The sequence below is a fragment of the Oncorhynchus tshawytscha genome, linkage group LG16 (assembly GCF_018296145.1).
Source record: "Oncorhynchus tshawytscha isolate Ot180627B linkage group LG16, Otsh_v2.0, whole genome shotgun sequence".
In the NCBI taxonomy this organism is placed as follows: Eukaryota; Metazoa; Chordata; class Actinopteri; order Salmoniformes; family Salmonidae; genus Oncorhynchus; species Oncorhynchus tshawytscha.
The window spans coordinates 32,415,855-32,438,686 of NC_056444.1; the positions used below are offsets into that span (position 1 = coordinate 32,415,855).

The following is a 22,832-nucleotide window of genomic DNA, read 5'->3' on the forward strand; positions in this document are numbered from 1 at the left end:
TGTATGCACAGGTATGTAGCGGGACCAGGTTCTGAGCTCACTGGTGCCCTCTCCTGGGAGTGGCCTGATAGTGAACACAGCAAGTGGGACGTCTAAAGTCCCACATACTTCCAGTGTCCAACTACTGAATCGCCAAGCGAGAAAAGAAAACACACATGTATACCACACCACCCTGCCCCCTTTATCCCCAACTCCTGTAAATCCAACCTTAGATCCCCTCGGTCCGTGAGTCTGAGCCCTGAATGAGTGTATCTGAGCGCTGGGTCTCCCTAATTCACCGTGGCAGTGACTCACGCCTCCGATGCAGGCTGTTTTTAAAGGCATGCCGTGTCATTAGTGGTCACGTGCAGTTTTAAGAGGACACTACCTTGTTTTCACATGTGTGCGCACGCACCCAATAAAGAGAACACGGTGACAGAAAAGAGTACGCTCTTCCAGTCCATGAAACATGTGTCCAAATATTTCTGCTGTGATGCTGCCTGGTTAGAGAGAGCGAAACAGAGGGGGAAGAGATGGATGGGGGAGAAATTGAGAGATCGAGGGAGAGTGGGAGGTACATGGCGAGGAAGAGAAGTGTGGATGGATAGAGGGTGTGGGTTTATGGGGGTCTAGTGCTTACAGAGTAGACTGAGTGTGATATAAATGAGGGGTCCCTTCCCTTCAAGTTCCAGTAGGGGTGTCAATTTATGACAGTATTACAGGATGTGTCCCAAAAGGCACCCTATTCCCTAGCTATATGGGCCCTGGTGCCATTTGAAAGGCATTCACAGAGCAGTGTTCCAGAGGAGTAGCCATGGCAATGATTCAGCAAGATCATTCAGCAAAGCAATAAAGAAACTGAATAAGAAAATACTAGGAACAATACTAGGAACAGCAAAATGTACCAGACACCCGACACCCCCGTAATAATACACACACAACACAGCCGCAGTATGTTTCATGGACGGTGTATAATTATAGTGTATTAAACAGTTGGCACGGAAAACTCTCGTGCACTCATACATTACATTTTGTTAAATATTAATGCTGAAATCCTCCTGGATCCGGGAGCGAAACGCTGTTCGTGGAAAATATAAAAATACATTGTTAAATGGTTAAGAAGTGTGTGTGTACATTTTGTTCAATAGCTGCACTGTTCTCCAGAGGCATGCCAGAATGTCTCCATCTCATCCTATTAGGCAGGCTGGACAATCAGACACACAGTCTTGTACAACTAACCTTGTGGGGACACCAAATTCAGTCCCATTCTAAATCCTATTTTCTCCAACCCTAAAACCTTAACCCTAACCCTAGATCCTAAACCTAAAACTAACCCTAGATCCTCACCCCAAAACTAACCCTAGATGCTAAACCTAACCCTAGATCCTCACCCAAAAACTAACCCTAGATCCTAAACCTAACCCTAGATCCCCACCCCAAAACCAGCCCTAGATCCCCACCCCAAAACTAACCCTAGATCCTCACCCCAAAACTAACCCTAGATCTTCACCCTAAATCCTAACTCTAGATCTTCACCCTAAATCCTAACTCTAGATCCTCACCCAAAAACGAACCCTAGATCCTCACCCAAAAACGAACCCTAGATCCTAACCGTAAAACTAACCCCAAACACTAACCCTAGATCCTCACCCAAACACTAACCCTAGATCCTCACCCAAAAACTAACCCTAGATCCTCACCCAAAAACTAACCCTAGATCCTCACCCAAAAACTAACCCTAGATCCTCACCCAAAAACTATCCCTAGATCCTCACCCTAAAACTATCCCTAGATCCTCACCCTAAAACTATCCCTAGATCCTCACCCTAAAACTAACCCTAGATCCTCACCCTTAAACTAACCTGAGCTCCTTCTGATCAGGTATAGTTAAACACGTCCATCCCATTAGAAGTAGCTGGAAGAGCAGGGTAGAGGATTTAGCTGTGTTTGAGGGACGTGCCATGCGGCCAGCCGGGAGGCTGCAGGCCGGTATTAGTTGGTAACAGTTGTTAAGGTTATGCAGGATTGGGGTTCTTAAATGAAGACAGCTTCAACCCAGGGCTGGCTGTGTAGTGTTCCTGGCCTGAGAATGGGAGAGGGAGGGAGGGCGATGCAAGCAGCAAGGTGTGTGAGCAAAGAAATGGATGACAGAAGGAGGTACTACACTATCATGTCTGATGGAAAGAGCACATCCCTGCTTTTTGGATGTAAATTAAAGGGATACTTCAGGATTTTGGCAATGATGCCCTTTATCTACTTCCCCAGAGTCAGATGAATGTTCATGTCTCTGTGTCGAATATGAAGTTAGTTTTAGGTCATTTCACAAGCCAATGCTAACTAGTGCTAGCACAATGGCTGGAAGCCTATGGTATATACTAGCATGCAAGGAGAGCTGAAGTACAAATAGCAGTATCAATCAAAACTTTTCACCACCTTTTAACTGTCTGAATACTACGGAATATCTCCATCAAATACCTCAAAGAAGAGCTCTTAAACAGGCTGTTACTGTACTGTATATCTGCACCACAGGAGCCTTGGTCTGAGCCTCTGACCTAACAGGCCTTCCCAAGAGCACCTTCTAACAGATTTCAGGTTGAGAAGAGGTCAAGATGAAGGTTTGAACAGCTCAGGACCAGTACAGAGTCAGACCAGGGCCACTTGCTGTGTCTGTGTATATACACAGAGAGGCTTATGTGTGAGTTTTATATATATATATATATATGAGTGTGTCTATATATATATATGTGTGTGTCTGCCCCAGGATCGTTGAGGTCATTTTATGCGCACAGCCCAGTCTTCCCACCATGCGACAAATGAACACATTATAATGCATTAAGACTCCAATAAATGTTTTCCTGCCTTGTTTCAACAAAAAGTGATGGAAATGAAATTATTTTTACATGTGACACTTCAGACAGTCTGTCTTTTACAGAGTAAACTTGAGATCGAGAGAGAGAAAGAAAGGAAAGCGTGACAAAGATTGAGATTTTACCCCAATAACTACCGGGGGATATGCTTCAACAGCAACCTTGAAAATCCTCTGCATTATCATTAACAGCAGACTTGTACATTTCCTCAGCGAAAACAATGTATTGAGCAAACGTCAAATTGGCTTTTTACCAAATTACCTTACGACAGACCACGTATTCACCCTGCACACCCTAACTGACAAACAAACAAATCAAAAACAAAGGCAAAGTCTTCTCATGCTTTGTTGATTTCAAAAAAGCTTTACATGCTGACCACACCACTCGCATCGCTTGTGCTCGCCAACGAGCATCTGTGTTGCCAAGCGCTAAAATAAAAGTCAGTTCTATTTGTAACGCTGACTGCGGTGCAAGTCCTGCCTCTCCCATCTCCTCATTGGTTTATAGAAGCACATACCCACATGCCATCTCCTCATTGGTTATACCTACGTGGGTGATTGAAACATGAACTGAGTTTGGGCGTCTTGGTAACTAGGAAAGTTACCTAGCCAGCTAAATTGCCATCAATGTTTAATGCTTTAATGCTCCCCAAATTAATACAATTGGTTCAGAGTTTGTTTTGATTTTTCAACCTGCGTGTCGTGATCGCGTTTCGTGTGGGGGGACAAAATCAATTTGCGAGCGGCCGGTTTGGGTACGGTGTTACACTCAATTTGGCATGAGGGTCTACAAAACAAACTGAGGGAAAAACATACGACATTATAAAATCCATGTACAAACACACACATACTCCACAGCATAAGCCACACCCACCTACAACATATATATCAATCTGAAGTCAAATGTCTACCGGTTTGCTGATGTTCTGGTGTTTCTGTCCCCAACCAAGGAGGGCCTACAGCAGCACCTAGATCTTCTGCACAGATTCTGTCAGACGGGGGAATTAACAGTGAATCTCAGTAAGACAGAAATAATGTGTTCCAAAAAAAGTCCTGTCGCCAGAACCACGAATACAAATTCCATCTAGACACCGTTGCCCTAGAGCACACAAAAAAACGATAACGATCAGCGCCACAAGTAACTTCCACAAAGCTGTGAATGATCTGAGAGACCAGGCAAGAAGGGCCTTCAATGCTATCAAAAGGAACAAAATTCGACATACCAATTAGGATCTGGCTAAAATACTCGAATCAGTTATAGAACCCATTGTCCTTTATGGTTGTGAGGTCTGGGGTCTGCTCACCAACCAAGAATTAACACAATGAGACAAATACCAAATTTAGACTCCGCATGCGGAATTCTGCAAAACTATCCTCCGTGAACAACGTAGAACACCAAATAATGCATGCAGAGCAGAATTAGACTGATACCCGCTAATTATCAAAAGCCAGAAAAGAGCAGTTAAATTCTACAACCACCTAAAAGGAAGCGATTCCCAAACCTTCTATAACTAAGCCATCACCTACAGAGAAATTAACCTGGAAAAGAGCTCCCTAAGCAAGCTGGTCCTGGGGCTCTGTTCACAAACAGACCCCACAGAGCCCCAGGACAGCAACATAATTAGACCCAACCAAATCATGAGAAAATAAAAAGATAAGTTTTTTCCAATGTGTCAAGTAATTAACAAAAAAACTGAGCAAACTAGAATGCTATTTGGAACTTTTATGAGTATAATATTATGTCTACTGATCCTTTTTTGATTGTTTATTTCACTTGCTTTAGTAATGTAAACATATGTTTCTCATGCCAATACAGCACTTAATTTAATTGAAATTTAATTGAGAGACCGAACTGTTAAGGCCTCTATGCAACCTGAAAAAGGGCCTCTGTTAACTTTAGGGCCTATTCGATACTGACAAGGCCTCTATGCTACCATGATAGGGCTTCTCTGATACTGACAAGACCTCTATGCTAACATGATAGGGCCTCTCTGATACTGACAAGCCTCTATGCTAACATGATAGGGCCTCTCTGATACTGACAAGACCTCTATGCTAACATGATAGGGCCTCTCTGATACTGACAAGACCTCTATGCTAACATGATAGGGCCTCTCTGATACTGACAAGACCTCTATGCTAACATGATAGGGCCTCTCTGATACTGACAAGCCTCTATGCTAGCATGATAGGGCTTCTCTGATACTGACAAGCCTCTATGCTAGCATGATAGGGCTTCTCTGATACTGACAAGCCTCTATGCTAGCATGATAGGGCTTCTCTGATACTGACAAGACCTCTATGCTAACATGATAGGGCCTCTCTGATACTGACAAGCCTCTATGCTAGCATGATAGGGCTTCTCTGATACTGACAAGGCCTCTATGCTATGCTACCATGACAGGGCCTCTCTGATACTGACAAGACCTCTATGCTAACATGATAGGGCCTCTCTGATACTGACAAGCCTTTATGCTAGCATGACAAGGCATCTCTGATACTGACAAGCATGACCTCTACTGACAATACCTCTATGCTAACATGATAGGGCCTCTCTGATACTGACAAGACCTCTATGCTAACATGATAGGGCCTCTCTGATACTGACAAGCCTTTATGCTAGCATGACAAGGCATCTCTGATACTGACAAGCCTCTATGCTACCATGAAAGGGACTATCTGCTCCTTGGGAAAGTATTCAGACCCCTTGACTCTTTCCACATTGTTACATTACAGTCTTATTCTAAAATGGATAAAATAAACAAATCCTCAGCAATCCTCACCTCCACACACAATACCCCATAATGACAAAGCAAAAACAGGTTTATACATTTTACAAATGTATTACAAATTAAAAACTGAAATACCTCATTTGCATAAGTATTCAGACCCTTTGCTATGAGACTCAAAATTGAGCTCAGGTGCATCCTGTTTCCATTGATCATCCTTGAGATGTTTCTACAACTTGATTGGAGTTCACCTGTGGTAAATTCAATTGATTGGACATGATTTGGAAAGGCACACACCTGTCTATATAAGGTCCCACAGTTGACAGTGCATGTCAGAACAACAACCAAGGCATGAGGTCAAAGGAGTTGTCCGTAGAGCTCCATGACAGGATTGTGTCGAGGCACAGATCTGGGGAAGGGTACCAAAACATGTCTGCAGCATTGAAGGTCCCCAAGAACACAGTGGCCTGCATAATGTTAAAAGGAAGAAATTTAGAACCACCACCAAGACTCCGAGCTGGCCGCCCGGCCAAACTGAGCAATCGGGGGAGAAGGGCCTTGGTCAGCGAGGTGACCAAGAACACGATGGTAACTCTTGGGGAGGCAGGTAGCCCATTGGCATTGGGCCACTAACCGGAAGCTGGCCCAATGCCAATGGGCCACTAACCAAAAGGTTGGTGGATCGAATCCCTGAGCTGACAATGTAGAAATCTGTCAATCTGCCCCTGAACAAGGCAGTTAACCCACTGTTCCTAAGCCGTCATATATATATATATTTATTTTACCTTTAACTGACAGAGCTCTAGAATTTGTCTGTGGAGATTGGAGAACATCAACCATCTCTGCAGCACTCCATCAATCAGGCCTTTATGGTAGAGTGGCCAGACGGAAGCCACTCCTCAGTAAAAGGCACATGACAGCCCGCTTGGAGTTTGCCAAAAGGCACCTAAAGACTCTCAGACCATGAGAAACAAGATTCTCTGGTCTGATGAAACCAAGATTGAATTATTTGGCCTGAATGCCAAGCATTGCGTCTGGAGGAGACCTGGCACCATCCCTACAGAATATATATATTATTTAACCTTTACTTAACTAGGCAAGTGCTGTGGGGATGTTTTCAGCGACAGGGACTTAGAGACCAGTCAGGATGAGGGAAAGATGAATGGAGCAAAGTACAGAGAGATCCTTGATGAAAACCTGCTCCAGAGCACTTAGGACCTCAGACTGGAATGAAGGTTCAACTTCCAACAGGACAACGACCCTTAGTACACAGCCAAGACAACGTAGGAGTGGCTTCAGGACAAGTCTCAATGTCCTTGAGTGGACCATCCAGAGCCCAGACTTGAACCCGATCTCTGGAGAGACATGAAAATAGCTGTGCAGCAACGCACCCCATCCAACCAGACAGAGCTTGAGAGGATCTGCAGAGAAAAATGGGAGAAACTCCCCAAATACAGGTGTGCCAAGATTGTAGCGTCATACCCAAGAAGACAATGCTGTAATCGCTGGGGTATTGTGTGTAGATTGATGAGTAAAAAAACAATAGATTTTAGAATAAGGGTGTGGAAAAGATCAAGGGGTCTGAATACTTTCTGAAGGCAGTGTATATACAGTATTTATGTATGGCCTCTTTGATACTTGTAAAATTATAGGGCCTTGCACTTTGCGGTGTCTAGAGATCTATGGACCATATAACTCTATTTTGTTTTTGTGTGTAGTTTTGAACCGGTCTTTCCACACTGTCTGCACCAGGATCATTTGAGGTCATTTTGTGTGCACAGCAGGGTCTTCCCTCCAAGCAACACATTAACACACCAAGCCCTTTTAACACATTAAAGACTCCAATAAATGTTTCCCTGCCTTGTTTTAATAAAAAGTCATGGAAACCAAATTCTTTTGACATGTTACATTTTCTATAAGCCCTTCAGACAGTCTGTCTTTTACAGAGTAGAGTTGAGAGAGAGAGAAAGCAAGAGAGTGAAAGCATGATAGAGAGAGAGAGCAATAGAGATGAACAAAGAGATAGAGGACAGTGAGGGACAGATGACAGAGAGGGAGGAGAGAGAGAACTATTCAACTTCCCAGAAGACACCAGCTGGGCCATCTGTGTGGTGAGTCAGTCCCTGCCTCTGTCTCGATATAGTGCACTACTTTTGACCTGGGCTCTGGTCAATAGTAATGCACTATAGGGAATAGGGTGCCATTTGAGATCCAGCCTAACAGGGCTGCTAGAATCACTAGCACTCAGTAGGCCCATATCATACAGATATAATTTCAAATATATACACTGCTCAAAAAAATAAAGGGAACACTTAAACAACACAATGTAACTACAAGTCAATCACACTTCTGTGAAATCAAACTGTCCACTTAGGAAACAACACTGATTGACAATAAATTTCACATGCTGTTGTGCAAATGGAATAGACAACAGGTGGAAATTATAGGCAATTAGCAAGACACCCCCAATAAAGGAGTGGTTCTGTGGGTGGTGACCATAGACCACTTCTCAGTTCCTATGCTTCCTGGCTGATGTTTTGGTCACTTTTGAATGCTGGCGGTGCTTTCACTCTAGTGGTAGCATGAGACGGAGTCTACAACCCACACGAGTGGCTCAGGTAGTGCAGCTCATCCAGGATGGCACATCAATGCGAACTGTGGCAAGAAGGTTTGCTGTGTCTGTCAGCGTAGTGTCCAGAGCATGGAGGTGCTACCAGGAGACAGCCCAATACATTAGAAGACGTGGAGGAGGCCAACAACCCAGCAACAGGACCGCTACCTCCGCCTTTGTGCAAGGAGGAGCAGGAGGAGCACTCCCAGAGCCCTGCAAAATGACCTCCAGCATGCCACAAATGTGCATGTGTCTGCTCAAACGGTCAGAAACAGACTCCATGAGGGTGGTATGAGGGCCCGACGTCCACAGGTGGGGGTTGTGCTTACAGCCCAACACCGTGCAGGACGTTTGGCATTTGCCAGAGAACACCAAGATTGGCAAATTCGCCACTGGCGCCCTGTGGTCTTCACAGATGAAAGACGTGACATTCTGGAGACGCCGTGGAGAACTTTCTGCTGCCTGCAACATCCTCCAGCATGACCGGTTTGGCGGTGGGTCAGTCATGGTGTGGAGTGGCATTTCTTTGGGGGGCCGCACAGCCCTCCATGTGCTCGCCAGAGGTAGCCTGACTGCCATTAGGTACCGGGATGAGATCCTCAGACCCCTTGTGAGACCATATGCTGGTGCGGTTGGCCCTGGGTTCCTCCTAATGCAAGACAATGCTAGACCTCATGTGGCTGGAGTGTGTCAGCAGTTCCTGCAAGAGGAAGGCATTGATGCTATGGACTGGCCCGCCCGTTCCCCAGACCTGAATCCAATTGAGCACATCTGGGACATCATGTCTCGCTCCATCCACCAATGCCACGTTGCACCACAGACTGTCCAGGAGTTGGCGGATGCTTTAGTCCAGGTCTGGGAGGAGATCCCTCAGGACACCATCCGCCACCTCATCAGGAGCATGCCCAGGCGTTGTAGGGAGGTCATACAGGCACGTGGAGGCCACACACACTACTGAGCCTCATTTTGACTTGTTTTGAGGACATTACAAAGTTGGATCAGCCTGTAGTGTGGTTTTCCACTTTAATTTTGAGTGTGACTCCAAATCCAGACCTCCATGGATTGTTTAATTTGATTTCCATTGATAATTTTTGTGTGATTTTGTTGTCAGCACATTCAACTATGTAAAGAAATAAGTATTTAATAAGAATATTTCATTCATTCAGATCTAGGATGTGTTATTTTAGTGTTCCCTTTATTTTTTTGAGCAGTATGTATATATATTATTTAACCTTTACTCAACTAGGCAAGTCAGTTAAGAACCAATTCTTATTTACAACAACAGCCTACACCAGCCAAACCTGGACGACGCTGGGCCAATTGTGCACCGCCATATGGGACGCCCAATAACAGCCGGTTGTGATACAACCTGGATTCGAACCAGAGTGTCTGTAGTGTCGCCTCTAGCACTGAGATGCAGTGTCTTAGACCACTGCACCTTTCGGGAGCCCAAAACAGTTAAGTCAGCCAACACTTAGGCTCAATCCCAATACCCCCTGGTTTGTGCAATCCCACGAGCCCCATCAAGTCATAGTGTGTCCCAATTCAACTTCTAGTTGGCCCTCCAAAATGCAGACTTCATATCTAGTGTTTCTGAAAACTCCCATGAAGCTCTGAGACCCAACCCTGTCGAGTTACTTTAAGAAAACAATAAACTAGGATGGAAGCAAACGTAAGTAATTATTACTTCATCAGGAATCATGCAGAAAATGTACAGTTAGGAGGAATATGTTAACGCAAGAGATTGAAGATATTTGGCAGCTGAATAAAGGTAGCTAGCTAACTATTTTCTTGCTTATTGGGGAGGATAAAAATACATGTATATCTATGGATGCTTGGCTATGTAGCCAATCTGTGTATGGACTCTAAAACTTTGGGTATAAACATAATTTCTGAACAGTAGTTTGGCATTTTTATTGCTTCCACTGGTTAATCATTAATCCCAAGAAATGACAGAAAATTAGTGAGTGAATGAAATGTAACTGTTACATGTCAAACTGCTATGGAATGAAAGTCCTGCTTCAGTACGACTCCACATTGTTGTGATTGAGCCTTAGTCAGGCAGTTAGTCTTACTAAAAGAAACATCCTCTCACTGTCAACTGCGTTTATTTTCAGCAAACTTAACATGTGCAAATATTTGTATAACAAGATTCCACAACTGAGACATAAACTGAACAAGTTCCACAAACATGAGACTAACAGTAATGGAATAATGTGTCCCTGAACAAAGGGAGGGTCAAAATCAAAAGTAACAGTCGGTATCTGGTGTGGCCACCAGCTGCATTAAGTACTGCAGTGCATCTCCTCCTCATAGACTGCACCAGATTTGCCAGTTCTTGCTGTGAGATGTTACCCCACTCTTCCACCAAGGCACCTGCAAGTTCCCGGACATTTCCCTCACCCTCCGATCCAACAGGTCCCAGATGTGCTCAATGGGATTGAGATCCGGGCTCTTCGCTGGCCATAGCAGAACACTGACATTCCTGTCTTGCAGGAAATCACGCACAGAACGAGCAGTATGGCTGGTGGCATTGTCATGCTGGAGGGTCATGTCAGGATGAGCCTGCAGGAAGGGTACCACATGAGGGAGGAGGATGTCTTCCCTGTAACGCACAGCGTTGAGATTGCCTGCAATGACGAACCCTCCAGCTCCAAATTGATCCCGCTCCAGAGTACAGGCCTCAGTGTAACGCTCATTCCTTTGATGATAAACGCGAATCCGACCATCACCCCTGGTGGAACAAAACCGCAACTCGTCAATGAAGAGCACTTTTTGCTAGTCCTGTCTGGTCCAGCGACGGTGGGTTTGTGCCCATAGGCGAAGTTGTTGCCAGTGATGTCTGGTGAGGACCTGCCTTACAACAGGCCTACAAGCCCTCAGTCCAGCCTCTCTCAGCCTATTGCGGACAGTCTGAGCACTGATGGAGGGATTGTGCGTTCCTGGTGTAACTCGGGCAGTTGTTGTTGCCATCCTGTACCTGTCTTGCAGTTGTGATGTTCAGATGTACCGATTCTGTGCAAGTGTTGTTACACGTGGTCTGCCACTGCGAGGACAATCAGCTGTCCGTCCTGTCTCCCTGTAGTGCTGTCTTAGGCGTCTCACAGAACGGACATTGCAATTTATTGCGCTATCCACATCTGCAGTCCTCATGCCTCTTTGCAGCATGCCTAAGGGACGTTCAAGCAGAGGAGCAAGGACACTGGGGATCTTTATTTAGGTGTTTTTCAGTGTCAGCAGAAAGGCCTCTTTGGTGTCCTTTGTTTTCATAATTGTGACCTTAATTGCCTACCGTCTATAAGCTGTTTTCTGTCAATTCCACAGGTGCATGTGTTCATTAATTGTTTATGGTTCATTGAACAAGCATGGGAAAGTGTTTACGCCCTTTACAATGAAGATCTGTGAAGATATTTGGATTTTTACTAATTATCTTTGAAAGACAGGGTCCTGAAAAAGGGACTTTTATTTTTATGCTGAGTTTATATACAAAAGAAAGAAGGGAGAAATACACGAAGCTACAAATAAACAGACACAATAAAGGGTTTTCCAGAACACACTCTCCTGTACACACACACACGGGCAGCAGACACACCAACAGGCAGACATGCACACCCACAGAGCATAGCAGCAACCCACCTGATCAGACCTGCTACTCTGGTTCCTTCAGTTAGTGTGCCAGAAGGCTCATGACGCTCCACCCCTTCACTTCAATGTACCGCCTTAGAGCCTGTCTGTCAGAGTGAGAGAGAAGGAAAAGGAGTGTCACCCATAGAATTCAAGGATTTTACACACAGTATACAAATGAGAGAGGGGAGTTGCTAAAAACCTTTGAGGAAGTACCATTCATACATGGGTCATTCAAAAAATATCTTCAATTGCATTTTCCACCGATCACCACTAGATGGGGCTGACTGCACATAGAAGCAATACAGCGCTGTAGCCAATGGTGTATACATGTAAATCTATATACACACAGTTGAAGTCAATTTAAAAAGCAGTGCTACCAAATACTAATTGAGTGTATGTAAACTTCTGACCCACTGGGAATGTGATGAAAGAAACAAAAGCTGAAATAAATCATTCTCTCTACTATTATTCTGACATTTCACATTCTTAAAATAAAGTGGTGATCCTAACTGACCTAAAACAGGGAATATTTACCCAGATTAAATGTCAGGAATTGTGAAAAACTGAGTTTAAATGTATTTGGCTAAGTTGTATGTAAACTTCCGACTTCAACGATATATGTATATATCTCATTGGCTGTAGCCCAGCGTATACTAGACCAGAGTGAAAATTAAAAACATTCCCTACAACTCATACCTGTGCTGCCTTTCCCAGAATGAGAGAAGCTAGGCAGCTAAACATCAAGCTATGACTCCAAATCACTCAGCTTCCTATTGGTGTCTACTGAAGAGAGAAACAGCAGAGATCTCCTCTCCTGCCTGGTTTGGTTTTATTTAGCCACCCTGGATATGTGACCTGTCTGTCTGGGACTAGCTAGCAGTGAGATTGAACCTTTCTCCTTAATGAGCTTTGTAATAAATTGAAGTGTTTTTTCACCCCCACGTTGTCCGTCCAGGACCTGGTTTCCCAGGATAAGTCTCTCATTCCGTGCCATGCAGCTGTGCATTAATTCAATTGAATATTGTGTCAGTGCCATGGAGAGGCAACCCCGACACATAAGTGTATGTAGTGGGGGGGGGGTAGTGCAACAGTGGAATGCGGCAGTGCGGGGAATGTAACCTCAACTCACCCAGCAGTACTATTAAGGGTGAAAGCTCCACAAAGAGCTGCACTGTATGGGAATGGACTGAACAAGGAGAAAGAGCGAGAAGAGAGGAAGGAGGAGAGAGGGGGGAGAGGAAGCAGAGCGGGAGGATAGAGGGGTGAGGGGAGAGAGAGGGTTGAGTGGCCTAAAAGTTTCAGAGACTACGGAGTGAGTGAATGAATATCTCTGGTCATTCGTTCGATGGCATTAACCACCCAGCTAGGTGGAAAGAAGCTAAGACAAGATGGGCCCCCTCCTCAGCCCCTTGCTTCTCCCACTCAGTCCTTTTCTTGCCCGGCAACCTGCCTAATTTCACAATGCCTGCTTTGAATGACAATAGAACCTTGACAGGGGATGAGATCACTGGTGGCCATCTCCTCTGCCCTCACCTGAAGAGGTCACACAGTCAGTAGGACAGGCCCCCAGGGAAAGTGACACACATGGTCTTTCTTGCTCTCTCTGTATGCATCTTTCTCACTCTCTCTCGGTGTGTGTGGCTCAGTAGGTAGAGCATGGCACTTGAAATGCCAGGGTTGTGGGTTTGTTTCCTGCGGGGGACCAGTATTTAAAAAATAAAAAAAATGGGCAAAGCTGTCAAAGCAAAGGGTGGCTACTTTGAAGAATCTCAAATCTATTTTGATTTGTTCAACACTTTTTTGTTGACTACATGATTCCATATGTGTTATTTCATAGTTTTGATGTCTTCACTATTGATGTAGAAAATAGTACAAATAAAGAAAATCCCTGGAATGAGTAGGTGTGTCCAAACCTTTGACTGGTACTGTAGATAATAAACAAAAAAATGTACAGTAAACATTACTCAAAGTTCCAAAGGAATAGACGGAATAGACACATTTCAATGTCATATTATGGATGTGTGTGTTGTAACGATGTGCAAATAGTGAAAGTACAAAAGGGAAAATAAATAAACATAAATATGGGTTGTACTTACAATAGTGTTGCCCTTTTTTTGTGGCAACAGGACACAAATCCTGCTGCTGTGATGGCACACTGTGGTATTTCACACAATAGATATGAGAGTTTATCAAAATTGGATTTGTTTTCAAATTCTTTGTGTACCTGTGTAATCTGGCAAATGTATGGTCATACATTTGTCAGGAGGTGAGGAAGTGCAGCTCAGTTTCCACCTCATTTTGTGTTGTGGGCAGTGTGCACATAGCATGTCTTCTCTTGAGAGCCAGGTCTGCCTACGACGGCTTCTCTCAATAGCAAGGCTATGCTCACTGAGTCTGTACATAGTCAAAGCTTTCCTTAAGTTTGGGTCAGTGACAGTGGTCAGGTATTCTGCTACTGTGTACTCTCCGTTTAGGATCAAATAGCATTCCAGTTGGCTCAGTTTTTTGGACAATTCATTCCAATGTGTCAAGCAATTATATTTTTATTTTCTCATGATATGTTTGGGTCTAATTGTGTTGCTGTCCTAGTGCTCTGTTTGTGTTTGTGAACAGAGCCCCAGGACCAGCTTGCTTAGGGGGCTCTTCTCCAGGTTAATTTCTCCGTAGGTGATGGCTTTGTTATGGAAGGTTTGGGAATCGCTTCCTTTTAGGTGGTTGTAGAATTTTCTGGATTTAAAATCATTAGCAGGTATCGGCCTAATTCTGCTCTATATGCATTATTTGGTGTTTTATTTGGTACACAGAGGATGTTTTTGCAGAATTTGGTGTTTGTCCCATTTTGTGAATTCTTGTTTGGTGAGCAGACCCCAGAGCCCACAACCATAAAGGACAATGGATTATATAACTGCTTAAAGTATTATTTGCCATTTGATGTTCCTTTTGATGCCGTAGAAGGGCCTTCTTGCCGTGTCTCTCAGATCGTTCACAGCTTTGTGGAAGTTACCTGTGGTGCTGATGTTTAGGCTGAGGTATGTATAATTTGTTGTGTGCTCTGACTTCAGATTCTAGCGGGGTGAGGCCGGGTGCTGCAGACTGTTCTAGTGTCCCCGCAAATTCGTTGATATATATGTGGAAGGGGGTGGGGCTCAAGTTGCATCCCTATCTCACCCCACGGGCCTGTGGGAAGAAATGTGTTTTTTTGCCAATTTGTGTACATTTGAATCATGTCTTAGGGTTCCCCCCCAACACCACTTTCCAATTTGAATAGCAGACACTCATACCAAATTAAGGTAAAAGCTTTTTTGAAATCAACAATGCCTTTGCTTTGGTTTGTTTGTTTGTCAGTTAGGGTGTGCAGGGTGAATACGTGGACTGTCGCATGGTAATTTGGTAAAAAGCCCATTTGTCATCTGCTCAGTACCTTGTTTTCAGAGGAAATGTATGAGTCTGCTGTTAATGATAATGCAGAGGATTTTCCCAAGGATGCTATTGACACATATCCCACGGTAATTATTGGGGTCAAATTTGTCCCTACTTTTGTGGATTGGGGTGATTAGTCCTTGGTTGCAAAAATTGGGGAAGATGCCAAAGATGAGGATGATTAAAGACGTTAATATGGCCAGTTGGAATTTGTGGTCTGTATATTTGATCATTTAATGTCGTATACCATCAACACCACAGGGTTGGAGGGTTTGTAAGTTGTCATTTAGTCAATTCAATGTAATTGGAGAATCCAGTGGGTTCTGGTAGTCTTTAACAGCTGATTCTTTGATTGGTAATTGACCATGTAGATATTTTTGCTGTTTGTTCTTTGTAGATTCTATGGATTCTTCAATTACATTAAGCAGATATCTGACATGCTGTTCCTTCTTTTTCTGTCGTGCATTTCTGTATTGTTTGAGTGATTTTAGTGAATGCGAAGGCTCAGTTTTTCTGGGTCTAGGTTTTTGGTTGGATAAGGTTCTCAATTTATTTCTTAGGTTTTTGCATTCCTCATAAAACAGTTTGTCACTGTTGTTCATTTTCTTAGGTTGTCGGCTTGAAATGTTCAGATTTGACAGGGAGGCCAAATATAGTGTTTAGGTTTTCTACTGCCAAGTTTACACCTTCACTATTACAGTGGAACGTTTTGTCCAGGAAATTGTCTAAAAGGGATTGAATATGTGGTTGCCCAATTGTCTTTTGGTAGGATTCTACACTACTTTCCTTCTATCCATTGCATTTTTTTATATTACTCAGTTCCTTTGGCTTTGATACCTCACGATTGAGTATTGCTCTGTTCAAGTAGACTGTGATTTTGCTGTGATCTGATAGGGCTATCAGTGGGCTGACTGTGGACGCTCTGAGAGACTCTGGGTTGAGGTCAGTGATAAAGTAATCACAGTACTACTGCCAAGGGATGAGCTGTAGGTGTACCTACCATAGGAGTATCCTCAATTTAAAAAATATATATATTTGCCACTTCTCAACAACAACAAAAAATCTTGATCAACCAAACAATCGACTAAATAGGGGTCAGCCAAACTGCAACACAGCGCCACTCTCAGTACCTTCCGTCTCCGTAGTGTGAGTTTACCTGAAGCTACCAGTAGTTGTGGCTTACCTAAACAATGCCCCAAACTGAGTAGAGAAGGATGGGTTAACTTTAAAGCACAACTGATGGCAATAAACAACTTCTCTGATAGAACGTTTTCTATGTGGTATCAATATTAGTCAGAAACATTTATTGTAGTGTCAAATTTTACTACAATTTTGGTAATAAAGTCAATCTTGACCAAAACTGAGTTTTGTAATTGAGTTTGTCATGACTTGGGCTAATAGAGGGTCGGGTTTGGATTTTGACAATGCTCACTAACACAGGACTCACAGCTGCAGTGATTGTGCTCCATCCAATCTTACCGCAGCGAATCTGACTTTGTTTACATAAGACAACACATTGCACATTTTTTTACTTGAAAAACACTGCACCTTAGCTAGATGTAAAATGTTTTATTCATTCTGACTATTTTGAGGAAGTGATACTGGCTTTGCACCTATGGTGTCTTATGGGAGACAAACATCAGTAACTGTCCCCCAAGACTGAAATCTTGTTTTTCATCATGAGCAACAGAGAAGCACAAGCGGAATCTGTGCAGAACAATGTCCTCAGTCAGACAAGTCAATCAACTAGTCAGCCAGTGTTTGCTAGGTCAAGTCAAGGGAGCTGCAGTCAGTAAAATCAGTCTCTGTGGGAGGGAGGTGGGAGGGTTAGACCATAAGTATATGCATAATTGAAAAGGCTGTTTGAAGGACAGCTTTCAGAGCATACTGCTACATTATCATATTTTTACACTGAACAAAAAATAAACAACATCTAAAGTGTAGGTTTCATCAGGAGAAATAAAAAAAATCCCTCAAGTTCTCCATACGCACAAAAAGCTTATTGTTCTTAAATGATTGGCACAAATTTGTTTACATCCCTGTTAATAAGCATTTCTCAATTGCCAATCAAAAAGCTGATTAAATAGCATGATCATTACACAGGTGCACCTTGTGACTGGGGACAATACAAGGCGACTTTAAATGTGCCGTTTTGTCACACAACACAATTCCACAGATGTCTCAAGTGTTGAGGGAGCGTGAAATTGGCATGCTGACTGCAGGAATGCCCACCAGAGCTGTTGCCAGAAAATGTTATGTTAATTTCTCTACCATAAGTTGCCTCCAACATCATTATAGAGAATGGGGGGGGGGGCTGAGGAGTATTTCTGTCTGTGGGGAAAAACTAATTCTGATTAGCTGGGCCTGGCTCCCCAGTGGGTCAGTGGGTGGGCCTATGCCCTCCAAGGTCCACCCATGGCTTCACCCCTGCCTAGTCATGTGAAATCCACAGAAGAGGGCCTAATGAATTCATTTCAGTTAACCGATTTCCTCATATGAACAGTCGCTCAGTAAAACCTTTGAAATACCTGCATGTTGTGTTTATATTTTTGTTCTTTATATTTTAAAATTTACCAAAGATTACACAATACAACAGCAGCAGTGTTGTACTGTGTGCATGATCACATGTCCTATTATTATTTCATTAACCTCATTGTAATTGTACTGTGTTCACTGAAATTATGTACCATTATACTGCTTTGGCAATATCTACAAATTGTATTTCATGCCAATAAAGCAAACTTAACTTTAGAGAGAGAAGGGAGAGGGACAGAGAGAGAGGGACAGAGAGACAGAGAGGGACAGAGAGACAGAGAGGGACAGAGAGACAGAGAGGGATAGAGAGACAGAGAGAGATTATACAATGGATTGATTATTGATTGTATTACAAAACCCTCCAAAGCGGTGTTGGGGGTAAAGTATACAACATAAAATATATTTACACATGTAGTTTAAACTGAACAATAAAATACCCACGTTTTTTTTGCAGAAGGGCAAGGGGTGAGACAAGGGTGTAGTTTAAGTCCAACCCTGTTTAACATCTACATCAACAAACCAGCAGTGTTGTTGGACTGATCTGCAGCCCCTGGACTCACCCTAAAAGATGAGGTCAGACTCCTGCTCTACGCAGATTACCTTGTCCTACAGTCACCAACAGAGCTAGGTCTACACTAAAGGAAACAAAAAAACAAAAACAAAAATTTCTTAGGGGGTAGATCAGCTTTAAAAGTGCAGATAGATTGTAGCTTCCATCAATGTAATTGTCTGCATCCAATCACACATATATTTTTTGTATATACTTGGATAAACTTGGTTTAGCTAACACAACGTGCCATTGGAACACAGGAGTGATGGTTGCTGATCAGGGGCCTCTGTACACCCATGTAAATATTCCATTAATAATCTGCCGTTTCCAGCTACAATAGTCATTTACAACATTAACAATGTCTACACTGTATTTCTGATCAATGATGTTATTTTAATGAACAAAAAAAAAAGTGCTTTTCTTTCAAAAACAGGGACATTTCAAAGTGACCCCAAACTTTTGAACAGTGGTGTACGTTTTATGGAAACAGTATGGTTTACATTAGTTGTTATATTGTTGTTATTAGTCCCAACCTTCAGCTCTATCAACCCCTCCCATCTATCTCTGAACACCATCCATATTGGATTTCTATTTGCCTTATATTTTTCAACTGTGCTGTGATGTTTCACTAAAGTTCTGAACCTTTCTAATCTCATTGCTTCTACAGATTGTAAATTGAAAATAAACGTTTTTGCTAAAATAATTATGTCATTGATCAATTGACTTTGACTTTCCAGATCAACCAGTAGTGCTATCTGCAGGGTTAGCTCCAGGTAAATATTGCAATTCTTCAGCCATTCCTGGACCTGTGACCAAAAACCAGCTACATATGGCAGTACCAAAACAAATGATCTAATGACTCTGCCTCTTCGCAGCAAAATCTACAGAGCTGGGAAGATTGTATCCCCCCCCAAAATAACATTCTATTGATCGCAAGAATTTAGTATAATCATTTAAATTGACAAACTTTAGGTTTTGAATCCGGCTTTGTTTTGCGTATCAGTTCAAAAACCATGTACCATGGAATCGGTACATCAAAAATCTCTTCCCAACTACTTGGCCATCTATATGCCACGGCTGTCCATTTTTTGGTCCTTAAATGAAACTGGAATACTTTTTTATTTATCACAATTTTCTTTAACCATTTATGGTCTTTAATACAGGGCCGACAGACAAGTTCCTTACTTTTTCCCCCTTCCACTTTCCTCCTCCATTTGTGTGGTCATGCTGCAATTAGTTGGTTGTAATGTTGGGTAGAGCAGACATTTCCATGTTTTTGTTTGCTGCATGTGTGACAACTCCACCAGTCATATTTATGAGATCATTTACAAAGATAATACTTTTTTTAATCAATTGTTATATTTGAGTTTAAACACAATATTTGTTGTATTATTTCTTGTCTTTTCAGTTGGATTAAATTAAAATTGAAACCAACTTTATATGGCTTGTTTTAAAAATGGCGATATTTGGGAGATGATTTCCTTTTCAAATGACTGAAATTGAGAGGTGTAATCTGAATAAAGGGGAAAAGGCCTTTCTCGAACATAGGGTGAGACATTCTTACTAATTTGCTGGCTTTCTGTTCCAAATCAAATAGAATATTTTTTGCTCATATAATTGTTAAAAAGCAAGTTGCTAGGTGTAGGCAAGGCAATAAGCTAAGAGGTAAACTGGGATTATGACTAAAGACTTAATCAGGGTGATTTTTCCACAAATAGACAGGTATCTTCCTTTCCACAGTAGCAAGATCTTATCTATTTTTTTATCACTTTCTGTAAACAATTATTGTAATGAGATCATTTCTTTCTTTTGGGATATAAATACCGAGTATGTCCACTTCACAGTCAGAACATTTTATTGGTAAACTACACGGTAATGTAAAAGCTGTATTTTTTTGTGATCCAATACATTATATAGTACACTTATCATCATTTGGTTGTAATCCAGAGGATAGAACTAGTATTAAAGATCCTCTATGAGGCTGTGGATCCAACTTGTGGATTTAAAAGAAATGAATCAGTGTACAATGACACCTTTGTTTTAAAGTCCTGGATTTCTAGGCCCTTGATACTATTGTTGGATCTGATTTTAATAGCTAATATTTCGATGGCCATAACAAATAGATATGCCGATAGCGGAAAACCATATTTTACTCCTCTTGACAGTTTATAACTTTGAGAAGAAGCCATTACTTACCATTTTACACCTAGGGTTACTATACATGATTTTAACCCAATTTATGAGAGATTCTCCAAAATGTAAATGTTGCAGGCATTTATACAAACTCCAGTAATACTTTATCAAAAGCCTTTTCAAAGTCAGCTATGAATAGCAGGCCTGGTTTCCCAGATTTTTCATAGTGTTCTACTGTTTCCAGTACTTGAGTTATATTATGATCTCCAATGTATCGTCCATGTAAAAAAAAACCTGTCTGATTAGAATGAATAATGTCCGACAATAACTTTTTAATTTTACGAGCTTTTATATTTTGCTAGAATTTTTGCATCACTTCACTGAAGTGGAGGGGCCTCCAATTTTTTTTAATGAACTGGATCTTTAGATTTCCCACTGGTTCAGTAATAATGAACTCAGACCTTCTTGTTGAGTGTATGATAATCTACCATTTACATAGGAGTGGTTAAAACACGCTAATAACAGTCCTCTGAGTACAGTTGAAGTCGGAAGTTTACATACAATTAGGTTGGAGTCAATTCAAATCGTATTTCAACCACTCCACAAATTTCTTGTTAACAAACTATAGTTTTGACAAGTCGGTTAGGACATCTACTTTGTGCATGACACAAGTCATTTTTCCAACAATTGTTTACAGACAGATTGTTTCACTTATACTTCACTGTATCACAATTCCAGTGGGTCAGAAGTTTACATACACTAAATTGACATGGCCTTTAATTTCTGAAAATGATGTCATGGCTTTAGAAGCTTCTGATAGGCTAATTGACATCACTTGAGTCAATTGGAGGTGTACCTGTGGATGTATTTCAAGGCCTACCTTCAAACTCAGTGCCTCTTTGCTTGACATCATGGGAAAATCAAAAGAAATCAGCCAAGACCTCAGAAAAAAAATTGTAGGCCTCAACAAGTCTCAACAAGTCAATTTCCAAACGCCTGAAGGTACCATGTTCATCTGTACAAACAATAGTACACAAGTATAAACACCATGGGACCACGCAGCCGTCATACCGCTCAGGAAGGAGACGCGTTCTGTCTCCTAGAGATGAACATACTTTGGTTTGAAAAGGGCAAATCAGTCCCAGAACAACAGCAAAGGACCTTGTGAAGATGCTGGAGGAATCAGGTACAAAAGTATCTATATCCACAGTAAAACAAATCCTATATCGGCATAACCTGAAAGGACGCTCAGCAAAGAAGCCACTGCTCAAAAACCGCCATAAAAAAGCCAGACTATGGATTGCAACTGCACATGGGGACAAAGATCGTACTTTTTGGAGAAATGTCCTCTGGTCTGATGAAACAAAAATAAAACTGTTTGGCCATAATGACCATCGTTATGTTTGGAGGAAAAAGAGGGAGGCTTGCAAGCCGAAGAACACCATGCCAACCGTGAAGCACGGGGGTGGCAGCATCATGTTGTGGGGGTGCTTTGCTGCAGGAGGGACTGGAGCACTTCACAAAATAGATGGCATCAGGAGGGAGGAGAATTATGTGGATATACTGAAGCAACATCTCAAGACATCAGTCAGGAAGTTAAAGCTTGATCACAAATGGGTCTTCCAAATGGACAGTGACCTCAAACATACTTCCAAAGTTGTGGCAAAATGGTTTAAGGACAACAAAGTCAAGGTATTGGAGTGGCCATCACAAAGCCCTGACCTCAATCCTATAGAAAATGTGTGGGCAGAACTGAAAAAGCATGTGCGAGCAAGGAGGCCAACAAACCTGACTCAGTTACACCAGCTCTGTCAGGAGGAATGTGCCAAAATTCACCCAACTTATTGTGGGAAGCTTGTGGAAGGCTACCTGAAACCTTTGACCCAAGTTAAACAATTTAAAGGCAATGCTACAAAATACTAATTGAGTGTATATAAACTTTTGACCCACTGGGAATGTGATGAAAGAAATAAAATATGAAATAAATCATTCTCTCTACTATTATTCTGACATTTCACATTCTTAAAATAAAAGTGGTGATCCTAACTGACCTAAGACAGGGAATTTTTACGAGGATTAAATGTCAGGAATTGTGAAAAACTGAGTTTAAATGTACTTGGCTAAGGTGTATGTAAACTTCCAACTTCAACTGTACATTAAAAAAAAATTATATACCTCAACTGGTTTTCCCAGAATTAAAGGCTTTAATTGCATCAAGAAGTACCTCCTCTGAAATTTCAACTTCACATGAGTCTTTATGTATAGAAGTTATTTTTACATTATAAATAGAAAAAAGCCATACAATTAGCTTCGGTTAGAGGGAAGCAAAGTGAATCATGGGTGACTAAATTACTTTTGGTAGCTTCTATTTCCTTTGTTTGT

General features: G+C 42.1%; 1 protein-coding gene across 4 annotated transcripts in view; it reads right to left on the minus strand.

Annotated features, from left to right (window-relative positions):
• Positions 1 to 22,832, minus strand: part of LOC112216522 (MAGUK p55 subfamily member 7-like) — a 291,219-nt gene that overhangs the window by 217,112 nt on the left and 51,275 nt on the right. For 3 of the 4 annotated variants that reach the window (XM_042299106.1, XM_042299107.1, XM_042299104.1), the window contains exon 2: positions 11,822 to 11,916. The gene's annotated coding sequence lies outside the window, so the exon portion shown is untranslated. Of the gene's footprint in view, positions 1 to 11,821; positions 11,917 to 18,327; positions 18,403 to 22,832 lie in introns of all 4 variants that reach the window. The other variant, XM_042299105.1, reaches the window with a different exon arrangement.